The sequence below is a fragment of the Crocuta crocuta genome, unplaced genomic scaffold, assembly GCF_008692635.1.
Source record: "Crocuta crocuta isolate KB4526 unplaced genomic scaffold, BGI_CrCroc_1.0 scaffold16, whole genome shotgun sequence".
In the NCBI taxonomy this organism is placed as follows: Eukaryota; Metazoa; Chordata; class Mammalia; order Carnivora; family Hyaenidae; genus Crocuta; species Crocuta crocuta.
In genome coordinates, this window is record NW_027531893.1 from 10,921,649 (window position 1) to 10,933,977 (window position 12,329).

The 12,329-nt window shown below is 45.0% G+C and overlaps 1 long non-coding RNA gene across 1 annotated transcript in view; it reads left to right on the forward strand.

Annotated features, from left to right (window-relative positions):
• The first annotated feature begins 6,831 nt into the window (after window positions 1–6,831).
• Window positions 6,832–12,329, forward strand: part of LOC144239270 (uncharacterized) — a 34,388-nt gene continuing 28,890 nt past the window's right edge. The window contains exon 1 of the long non-coding RNA XR_013337354.1: window positions 6,832–6,971. This is a non-coding gene — a long non-coding RNA (uncharacterized LOC144239270). The remainder of the gene's footprint in view (window positions 6,972–12,329) is intronic.

Below are 12,329 nucleotides of genomic sequence, written 5' to 3' on the forward strand. Positions count from 1 at the left end.
TTTCAGTGGGTTTCCTTGTTTCCCAAAGACCGACCTGCCGAAAGTAATTCACGTTGCCCGGGGAAAGCAGATCTACAGCCTTCCGAAGTGGATGCTGACATTGTAAAGCTCCAGCCTCTTCTGGGATCCTCGTTACTTGGAAATATCAGCCACTCGGGAAGTGGAAACACTGTGTTGTGACCAGGATCTGGCCAGATGTCTTAAAACGCAGAGCTGGGAGTGTTCTGCAGACTTTGACAGATGATTTGAGGCGAGAGAGGAGAGATACTGCACAATACAGGCCAGGTGACAAGTCAGAGTTGGACATTGGATGTCACTGACTGGTACATATGGACCATCTCTCATCCCAGGAAATTCCTCTCTGGCCTCATCCCCCTGAGGCCCTGGTCACCACCACCCTTCTCCTCAGGCTTCTCCATCCATAGACCTTCCTCTCAACTCCTTTCTGCTCTGTTCTCCACCCACCTCTTTTTCTACAGACTGCTAGAAATGCAGGATCCTGTCCCACTGCACTTGACCCCAGAGTACCGAGAAATCCAGCCCTCTCTCCTTTCCCCATCGTTCATCCAGGCTCTGCTGGGGGGGCGAGGGACAGGCCCTACATTAGAACCAAAATGTCCATCAAGGCATTTTTCTAAACAATAGAACTTTCCAATCTCTGAGATTAATTGTGCCATTTCTCTAGAAAGCAGAGAATCTGCAGCCAGTTTCTGTTTAAGATAACAACGTTCCTTTCTGCTCTACTGTACTGATGTCAAAGCATTTGGTGAAACCTTTCCCCTTGCGTTCTCTGCTGCTGGTTACCCACCATGCTCGCCTACGGTCACTTGGTAGCAAAACAGCAGAACACAAAGATAGAGAGATTCCCTAGAGATTCTCATTGGTCACGTGATACAACAGGCACCGAGGGGCTCAGCAACTTTGTGGCCGAGCCAGGGTCCGACCCTTAGCTGTGACAGCCAGCTTGGCGTCCCCACTACTTCTCTAGTGGTTTCTACACCTGAGTGCACATCAGAAATGCCTGGGGCAGGCCCATCACCAGAGGTGCTGATTCGATGAGTGGGTATCGGTTATGGGGATTTCACTGCAAATAAGGGAAACTCCAACTCAATAAAAGAGCTTATTATCTCATATAACAGAAGTCTGCAGAGAGGTCAGGCCTCCAGGAAGGTTGATTCAGCTGCTCAGAGGTGTCAAGAGGCCAGAGGGAAGAAATGCCCTTCAGGACAATGTCAAGGATCAGTCAGTTGTATCAGACCGCCAGGCACCTCCCCAGTCTGGGTCACAAAACCCGCTGTCATCACAGTTAGCACTGTGTATTAAACTTACCTATTTATTTGTTTGTCTAGATTTGGGGCTCAGCAAGAGCAAGCACCATGACTCTGCCCTCCTGGCTTTTATAACCGCTTTGCCCTCTTCTCAGAATGCTCTCCCTGAACCTACTCCTCATGGTTCCGTCTCCTGGCCATTTCCAAAACACCTTAGGGCACTTATTTTGGAGTTGACTTCCTCCAGGAAGACTTCCTAGACTTCCAAATGCCAGTGAGCTTGTTTGGTTCTTCCAATATCTCTTGTACTTGTACTTCATACTCATCTCACTATATTGTAATTTTCTGGCTCCCTGTGTCCCTTCCAGACATTTAAATTTGATCCAAACCCTGTTATACAACCACTGATTTCTGGGAGTTCCCAGTTTCCTACTGCTTCTCTCTGTTCCCACCTATGCCTGGTGCCTGTTTCAGCCCCTGAGAGTATTACATCAGGTCCCAGAAACTCCCAGAAACAGGGGCTTTCAGCATGTGTACTCATGATCCTTATCATCAGAACATTCTGGGCAGCATGACTCAGGCCTGGCTCCTGGGTTTCATTTCCATGCTGAGAACTCTCCCAGGGGACACAGAAGTCTCCGGCCACATTATCTTCTCATCTCAACCCCAGAAAAGACTATTATTATTATTATTATTATGGTGTTAAAAAAGAGAAAGGTATCTAAATGAGCAATAAATTATACATGTGGATCAAGATATAACTGCATGGATTTTCATAGCAACATTCTCTACAATCAACATCGAAACCAACCTAAATGTCCACCAGATAGGGAACTGGCTAAATATTGTACATTTTAACCATACCGTAGAATTTTAAGCAGCCATTAAAATTGATGAGATATTTCTAAATGTGTTGACCCAGAAAGAGGACCATGGCATAATGTAGAGTTAAAAAGCGGGTTACAGAATAAGAGAACACACACGATGTTAACGCATTTGCATAAAAGTATGTGGGGGTGTATGTGTGTGTGACAGAGAGAGAGAGACAGAGAGAGAGAGAGAGAGAGAGAGAGAATGTGTATTTAGAAATATCTGGAGGAATATTTATCAAAATATTAGCAGTGGTTATCTCTGGGTAATGGGATTTTGGAAGGTTTTTCTCTCTCTTCTTTTGTCCCTCAGTACTGAGTGAATCTTATTTTTATTTTGAGTGTGTGTTTTTATAATGGGGGAGGGCTCTTGCCTGGTTTTCGCAACTTTCAAGGAAAGCCTTGAACCGGAGCAGGGGCCACAGTGAGACTGCCCTCCTTGTTGACTCATGATGGGAAGAGAGAAAAGGGTCACGAGCCGACTGACTATAAATGAGCTTGGCTTCTTTTTATAAATGTTTTGTGCCTGTGGCCTGGAGCCAGTCTCTCTGCTCAAAAGAATCTGAAACTGCAGACCCCCTCCTGGGCCCCAGTGAGGGCATTTGGCCCAGTTTCCCACTCCCCAGACGCCTGTTTGCCGGCACAGAGCAGAGATTTTCAATAACATCCAGAAATTTCCAGAAGGATCTATGGTTAGCAGAGCAAGCTTCCCAGGAAGCCTCCACAAAAAGCAACGGTCCTCTCCCCTGAGATCAATACTGAGGCTGCCAGACTCCTTTGAAAGTCTTCAGACATCATCTCTTATTCTGCCACCTGTATGGAAATTCTGGTGTAGAACCATCCAGTCTCCTCCAATCTGGGACCTCCCAGAAGAATCCAGCTTAAATCCGACCCACCACCATCCCTAACCCTCCAAGCGCAACAGGAAGGTGATGGAGACTAGGGAAAGGAATGAAAAAGTCCTTTAGAGATATTTGGGGGCTTGGGCCAACGGTACTGCAATGCTCACTGTCCTTACATGGAATTCTGGAAGAATTCCAACGGATGTGCCCTGAAAACACTACTAATTAAACATGGCCAGGGAAAGGTACAGGCACTATAAGGCACAGGAAATAGGGTCTGAAGAGGTGAATGTTGTTGTGCAGGAAAGCACCAAAGGTGTGGATGAAATCACTTAGAAACACGGAAGGTGAGCCACCCGAGCCTGACTTGGGCAAAACCTTGCTCTTTCGAGCCGAGAGAGCATGTGTGAGGGTACTTGCATGGCCCAATTAGACAAGCAATCTTTGATAACCACTTTCCTCCTTTCATACCATTCGCAAAACCTCTTGGCTCTGTCTTTACAACAGATCCCAAACCCCGTTGTATCGGGCAAGGTGCCATAGAGAAGCAGTACCAGAGGGGTGAATAGACAGTGGGGTGGTCAAACTCTTTTATTGTGTGTTCCGAGGATGGCCAGCCAGATGCAGCCATGGGAGTAAACAGGAAATCGCTTAGCGAATAACTTTCATTGTACGCACAGATGCTAGAGAGGGAGTCACCGCAGGCCACGTGCAGAGGGTCACAGGGGAAAAACATCAGACAGCAGGAAGGGGAGAGCTTAGGTCAAGGTTTCCTAAGGTTTCCTGAGGTTTCCGTAAGATAGGCAAGGTGGGGCTCCTGGGTGGCTCAGTAGGTTAAGCGACTTCGGCTCAGGTCATGATCTCCAGTTTCGTGAATTCAAGCCCCGCATTGGGCTCTCTGCTGTCAGCACAGATCCTTTGTCCCCCACTCTGTCAGGCTCTCCCTCCCTCATGTCCTCTCTCTCTCTCTCAAAAATAAACTTTAAAAAAATTAAAAAATTAAATTCCACATATAAGTGGAAAAATAAAGGCAAGGCAAGACAGTGTCAACAGTTCAAGGTTGGCTAGCTGGAAACATTCCAGCAGGCTTTGGGCTACAGGGTGGTGTCTAGCTGCCTGAGACCAGCTTCGGGATGATTAAGGCCGAGGAAGAGCCTTCTGGCCAGTGAGGGTCAGATAGAGGGGCTCTGCATTGGTCAGCCTGTATATCAAAGGTGTGCCTATATATCAAAGGTGTATATCAATGCTGTTTCCTTTGCCATATTTAGCCCAGTAGGGGCAGTCTTTCTCTCCCCATCCAGAAAGGCCATTTACAGTGTCAAAACATAGTAACATATAGAAAATTCAAAAATATATGTACAAAGGAGACAGAGATAGAGATCTCTATGTAGCTATATATACATGTGCATGTACACATGGGTGTCACTAGTGAAATGTCACCAGTCTGAGGGTGAGAAGTCCTGGGCTACACCATTTGGAATCCCGTCTAGAAGCTGCCTTAGGTGGCAAATATCAGAGGCATAGAGTGAGAGGCCAAACAGGTCAAGAGTAGGAGTACATTCATCACCAGGTCAGGAGATACGTGTGTAAAAAACAAAATGAAGTAATAGTAACAAAACCTCATTCGTTGTCAATGAAGGAAATTAAAAATAAAGGGCCACTACGGACCAAAATGGTTCGGATACTTATATGCTACCTTGAGTACATTTGAGCTATGATGCTCACTGCTAGGGGGAGTATAATTGGTCTGACGGTTCCAGAAAATAATTTGGCTCTTGTTACCAAGCTCTTTATGATGCTCATACACTTTAACCAAGAAATTTCACCTCTGGGAATGCATCCTAAAGAAAAACCCAAGGAAGCAAAAAACTCAAAGCAAACTAAATGCCCCACAATTCAGAAGGGGTAACAAACTAGAATATGGAAAAAACCATTTTAAACAATGTTCAGAGCAAGTTTTAATGGCATGGAGAGATGGTTCCAAATCACACTAAGAGGGAAAAAAAAAAAGCAGGATTCAATTAAATACGCACCATGGTCTCCACTACATAAAAAAGTACTAAAACGTCTTTTGTGCAAATACTGAAAATTTATCTGTGGTCACCTTTATGGTTTGCCAATTTTTTTGATGTTTTTATATCACCCAAATTGACATGGTTAATACATTTTTTCTCCAATGTGTGTGTGTGTGTGTGTGTGTGTGTGCGCGCGTGTAGGCTTCCCTACGCCGACTAGCTAGTGTTCAAGAATTCGACCCAAATCAACTCAGTTCTGACACTATCTACCCAGAGAACAGTTTCCACAGACAGGTAAGGGGCTCAGTCCCACAAAACTGCTCTCAACTTCGGAGGCCAATCACTAACCCAGGTTGTTACCTGTGCTTCTTATTGACCCGCTACAAATTGGAGTTTCCGAAGACCCCCCTTCCAACTCAGGATGTCAAGTTCAAGTCCAGGTTGTTACCTGTATTTCTGACCAATCGCCTAGAAATCAGAGGTTCCCAGGATCCCCTCCTTGGGTTTAATTAATTTGCTAGAGTGGCTCACAGAACTCAGAGAAACATTTTACTTACTAATTCAGAAGCAGCAGAGACAGAAGAGATGTGTAGAACAAAGTGTGGGGGGGAGGTAGGCCATGGGTTCCATGCCCTCCCCAGGCACAACTCCCCCCGTAATCTGTACGTGTTCACCAACCTAGAAGCTCTCAAAACCCTGTCCTTTTTATGGAGACATCCTTACATAGATTTGGATGATTAAACCATGCCCCTTGGTGATTGATTCAGCCTCCAACCCCTCAGGGTTAGTGGATGGGACAGAAAATTACAATCCCCTAAATTACGGTTGGCTCCATTGGCAACCAGGCTCCATAGGGTGCTTCCCAAAAGCCACCTCATTAACATTACAAAACACACCTTTATCACTCTCACACAAGAAATTCCAAGGGCTGGGGAGCAATTAGCTAGGCACTGGAGAGGACCCCATATATATATATAAGAAATATATATTTGATCCTTCAGATGACCAACATACATCTATAAATCACAGTATCACGATTACTTTGTACATAAATAATATTTTCTAAATATCAGTCATGTTTGGGAGAAAAAAGCCATGAGCTTATTCTAATTTGTGTATGCATGTTAGGAAACCATTAAAAAAGTCACGATTCACAGGCTAGCAGAAATAAAGTCATGAAGCTTTGAACAGAGTCTAGCATTGAATCCACCACGTGTACAAAATTGGGGAGGGGGTGGGGGAGGTTCCAAATACTCCAGTCTGAAGATTCTCAGACCAAAGAACCTGACTGATATCTAGGAGGTTAAAGGCCATCTGACGCCCAGATACAGCACTCACTCACCTCCTAGGTGAGAGACTTTATATGAACAATGAGGTCTCCATATTTTTTTCCTGTATGATTATGTTCCCAGAAGAGTCACATATTCTTGTTTTCACCTGTTCAGTAATTATGTAGTGAACCCCCACCGTGTGCTGTGTTGGGTGTAAGGGATGCCATCGAGGATGAATTTAGCGCTTTCTTTGCAAGAGCTGTAGGTTTGAGACTTGAGTGAGGTACTAACAGGCAATTTAAAAAGAGAGAGACAGAGACAGAGAGACAGAGAGACAGAGACATGCTATGGTTCAATGATTCGAAAATCCGGAAGCAGGCACTACCCCTGATCTTGGCAGAGAAACGGACGCTATAGCAGAGACTTTAAATCTCTGCGAATAGTCCATTAACACGCCCACATTTCCCAGCTTCCTCTGTGGTAAGGAGGGGGTCACGTGTCTAGTTCCGACCAATAGACGGACCGGGAATAACGCACGTCACTTCTGGGTTGAGGCCGTCAAGGAAGTTGGGGCCCACTGGTCCAGGCGCCCCAGGGGCAAGACAGAAGACGGTGTCAGACCGAGACCTGGCTGCAAGAGCGGCCCGGAGCCGGGGGAAGAAGCCTGCCAGACTTTGGAGATAGTTGCTTCGAAGTTGAATTTGAGGTAAAAAGATCCATTTCTTTAACTGCCATGATACATTTACCCTGGAGTTTTAGCAACTTCCCCACAACCGTTTCTCCACCTTCGATGGCAAAATTTCTGCCTTTTAATTTGAAGCTCCTCCGTTTATTGTTCCCCATCTTCTCCCCGCAGCTGCTAATGGCCAGGAAGTAAATCCGAGAGGGTCCAGCCTAGTTGCCGCTTAAAGAAACATTTTAATGGAAACCCAGCCTCGGAGCTCTCCTGGAAGTCCCAGTTCTGTGTGTTGGCATTACTAAATTCCCACTTCTGCAGAATAAGCCTTTTTCTTTACTTTCAACTGTGCTGGAAATGGTCTGCTTTAAACCGCTTATCAATACAGGCTGCTTCCACCTCTCCACCGCGGCCCCTCCGGAGCTGCTCCCTTCCAGTAAGGTATTACGGCAAAGCCCCCTCCAAAATCCCACCAGCAGTCACCCAGGGGGCTTCCTGCAAGGAGCCCGTGGATTCCTGGCCCACAAATAATCAGTTTAAGGAGCCGTAAAGGGGGAGCTTTACCATGGGGCCCGTGCCAGTGGAATTTCCAATTTCTTTTCCTTTTTCTTGTTTTTACTCAGAGACCCTTTCCATTAAGAAGCAATTCTAAGCAGTGATAAGTGGAAGGGGAGGGAAGAAGGTCCGTTTACGGCAGGTTCAGGAATTCAAGTCCCAGTTCTCAAGAAAAATCTTTTTCAATCCCAGTTGCCAGAGCAAAGGGATCCGTCGCATCATCTGCTACAGCAATAAAAAAGAAAAGTGAAGCAGGGGCTCTGGGCCGCCATTTGGAGCCCAAATAATACACAAGATGAAGCAGCTGAGCGGCAGGGATATTCTGCAGGTCGAAAGAAGCTGTAGCTGAAAAGAACAACTTAACAGAGCGATAGAAGGGAGAGGGCACCAGGATGATGGTGAGATGGACCTGCATTCACATCCTGGGTCCTCTCTGACCTCAGTCTCCTCTTCTGTAAAATGGGAGGTATCACCTATCTTGCACTGTTGTCCCGAGGGTCAAGACAGGTAATTTGTTGGGACGAGGCTGCTGCCAGGCAGCTTCTAGAAGCTGTGCATACCTTAGCTCATTTGATCCGCACTAAAACACTGTGAGGTAGGTGCATCGATACTCCCATTTAACAGATGCATAAAAGTCCAGGCATTTGTCAGAGACCAGAAGAGAAGTGTGGATGGGATTCAAATACACACAGTCTGGCCCCCAAGTTCATGCCATTAGTCGTCTAGCGTGTAGTTAAGCGTTCAGATTAACAGAAGTAATGGAGTGGTAAGTCACAGGGAGGTCAGGAAGGAACATTGGTAAAGCCCTGTGTTTTTTTCTTTTTTTTTTTTTAAATATTTATTTATTTTTGAGAGAGAGAAAGTACAAGTGGGGAAGAGACAGAGAGAGAGTGGAACAAAGGATCCAAAGCAGGCTCTGTGCTGACAGCCGAGAGCCCAATGCGGGGCTGGAACTCACCAACTGTGAGATCATGACCTGAGCTGAAGTCGGATGCTTAACTGATGGGGCCACCCAGGAGTTCCTGGTAAAGCCCCATGTTAAGTGCTTTACAGGTGACTCATCCAGTCCTCACAATAACCTGGTTCGGGACAGTCATTACTCTGCTGTAATATTTTTCTACATTTTTCTTTAAATGTTATTAATTACGTTCACAGTGTTGTGCGGCCTTCATCACTATTTCTAAAACTTTATCATCACCCCCAAGGAAACCGTACGTACCCATTAAACAACAACCATCCCTTCCCCTTTCCCATGGCAACCTAGTCTGCCTTTGGTCCCTATGAATTTGCCCATTCTAGATATTTCATACAAGTGGAGTCATACAATATTTGTCCTTTTATGTTGGCTTATTTCACTTAGGACAAGGTTTTCATCTGTGTTGTAGCCTGTGTCAGAATGCCATCCCTTTTGTGGCCAAATAATATTCCTTTATATAGAGAGACCACGTTTGGTTTATCCATGCGTCTCTTGATGGACAGTTCGGTGGCTTCCACATGCTGGCTCTTGTAAATAATGCTGCCACAGACAGTGGCATAAGGCTATCTACTTGAGTCCCCGTCGTCCATTTTTTGCAACATCTATCTACAAATGGAATTGCTAGATCATATGGTAACTCTGCGCTTAACTTGTCTGAGGACCCACCGCACTATTTTCCACGGCAGCTGCACCATCCTGCACGCCCACCAGCAATGCACACGGTTTCAGTTTCTCCGCATCTCTGCCAACGCTTGTCGTTTTCCCTTTTCTTACTAATCGCCATCCTAATAGGTGTGAAGTTGCATTTCCTTGTTGTTTTGCTTGACCTTTCCCTAATGATGATGTTGAACATCTTTTATGTACTACTTTTATGTCATCGTTAGAGAGATGCATATTCAAGCTCTGTGTTTTTAAGATGTTTCAAAATAAATGGGGGGGTCTCACAGCATGCCATGGAGAAAACTGCCACTTTTTCCAGGAAAGTTACTTTCTTGTTATTTCTGACGATCGGAGTTTCATTCAACCTCATCTCTCAGCAAATTTCAGCCTCAACCGTATCATTTGTTCCCTTGGTCAGCAAGTTCCCGAGGAGTCCTTTTGCAAAGCTTCTTTCCAACGTCCGAAGTGACAGACAAATCTAACTTTGGGCAAAGGTCCAAGAAGTCCTTACTCCAAGAGGCAAGAGGAAGGATAAAATCGAATTGTCATCAGTTGTCAATTTGTCCTTCATTCTGGACTAAGCAGGCACTGGGGATTTGGGCTTTTTTCTTTCGGTTTTAAATAGAAAAATCATCTCTTCTCATGCCCTAATCACAGAACAAGGAGGAGAAAGGAGGAAGTTGCCAAAAAAAAAAAAAAAAAAAAAAAAAAAGGAGAGAGTGTTCCCTCCCAAAACACACAAAGACATCAATTTTAGTTTCTATCAAATCTCAAGCCCTATGAAATTTATCAAAGTTTATAGTAGAACTATTCTCTCCACTAGATTTTGTAGCTAACCAGTTTTTCCCTCTGTTGACATGTCTATTGTCTCACATTCTATGGGAATAATGAGCTTCATTCAATACTCTCCAATGTTTTCCTTCCCTAGTTACAAGTTCTTTCTATTCCCCTTTCCCAAGCCCTTGGCATTCTTTCAAACACTTTCTACATTGTTTTCAGTAGGAGGCAACTCCCTGGGCTTGGATCCAAAGCGTGGAGTGCGGACCATCAGGCTGGGCTACCCAGGGTTACAGTCCTGCCTCTGTCACTTAATATTATTTTGTTGTTTTTGACACTGCTCTTGCTGACCTCTCTGCATATCCATTTCCTTTTTGTCTGTTAGAAAAAGCAGTCACGTTCCTAAAAATAGCCAAAACACCAAATTGATCTGGCTTAACCGTAAATGTATTTTTAAGTATATCTCATTTAACAGGAAGCCCAGGGGCACCTGGATGGCCCAGTCAGTTAAGCATCTGACTTCGGCTCAGGTCATGATCTCACAGTGTGTGGGTTCCAGCCCCATATCGGGCTCTGTGCTGACAGCTCAGAGCCCGGATCCTGCTTCGGGTTCTGTGTCTCCCTCTCTCTCTGTCCTGCCCCCACTTGCACGTTGTGTCTCTTTCTTTAAAAAATAAATAAACATTAAAAAAATTTTTTTTAACAGGAAGCCCAGAAGTTAAGTAGGTTTTAGGACTACTGATTCATCCACTCAATGATGTCATTAAGGATCTAGGTTCCTTCCATATCACTGCTCCACCAGCCAAGCATCAATGTCATCCTGAAGGCAATTTCCCTGTAGTTATAAGAAAGCTGTCAGCTACAGGCTGCACTGTACATACCCAGAGAAGGCAGGAAGCTTTCCCACCATATGGGTGATGGTGGGGTGTTCTCCTTAGACCAATTGCACCAACACAGGTCACATATCCACTCTTGGATCAATAACAGTGTCCAGAAGGGTGCTGCGCGTTAATTGCGTTAAGCCCAGTTCTGGAACCAAACACTGGCGAAAGGGTTGGATTTACCGTAAATGGCTTNAACTGAAAAAATCAGAATTTTATTAGGAAGGAGAAAGAAAACAATGAATGCTAAGAAAAACATGGTGGTCGAGGAGCCTGGTGGCTCAGTTAGTTAAGCATTCGACTTCAGCTCAGGTCGTGATCTCTAGGTTCGTGGATTTGAGCCCCATGTCAGGCTCTGTGCTGACAGCTCAGAGCCTAGAATCTGCTTCGGATTCTGTGTCTCCCTCCCTATTTCTCTCTCTCTCTGCCCCTCCCCCACTTGTGTGTTGTGCTCTCTCTCAAGAATAAATAAATAAACATTAAAATATAAAAGAAAATAAAAAAGAAAAGCATGAGAGCGCCTGGGAGGCTCAGTCAGTTAAGCGTCTGACTTCGGCTCAGGTCATGATCTCACGGTTCATGGGTTCGAGCCCCACGTCTGGCTCTGTCCTGACAGCTAGCTCAGAGCCTGGAGCCTGTCTTTGGATTCTGTGTCTGCCTCTCTCTCTGACCCTCCCCTGCTCACGCTGTCTCTCTATTTCTCTCTCAAAAATTTAAAAAAAAAAAAACCATTAAAAATTAAAAAAAAAAGAAAAGCGTGATGGTAACCACTGCATAACATATCAGACATCTTTTTAAAAAGTGTAAATATATATAACTTCTCGAAGTTTCTGTTTACGTTATAGATAAGAGCATGTAAATATAGAAATAGTTTGATATATACCATAAGTATACAGAGGTTATATAACTATAAACCTGGTACATAGCAGGTGCTTAATAGCAGGTAGTTTTTTTATGATTATTTAATAATTACCAGCATGTCTTAAATTCCTATAGCACTAAACCTCTTAAAGACAGAAGCCATTAACCTGATCTTTAATGTTCATAATAAAAGGCCAAGATTCCACCCGCTTGTCTGGTATAAAATCATACAGTGTCCTCTCAGGTAACAACAGAGTGATTCCATTATTCTTCCATCCACCCACCCTCCATCCATTCGATCAAATATTCAGGCTTCCCGACTCCTAAGAAAGCACAGAGAGAGGAGGAGAAACTCTGAAATTGGAAGTCCTCTGGGCATCCCCAGCACCTGAGGATCTGCCTGAGGCAATGGCAGGCAGACAGGAGAGTGACCCAAGGGGACAACCAGTCTCTCTGACCCAAGAATCCTCGCTGGACTTGGAAAAGGGAAGGTGTTGGCTTGGGGGGGCACCCAGGACCACAGTCATCAGTATGGTGAAGACTTGCGGTCTCACCTTCCAGGGCAACTGGATCCTCAGTTTCACAAGGTTTCAGATACTCATCCGTCAGCAGGAAGGAGATTCAATCAAGAAATCAGAAACTTGACAGAAACTAAACCCAACCCCCACCCCCCCCCCC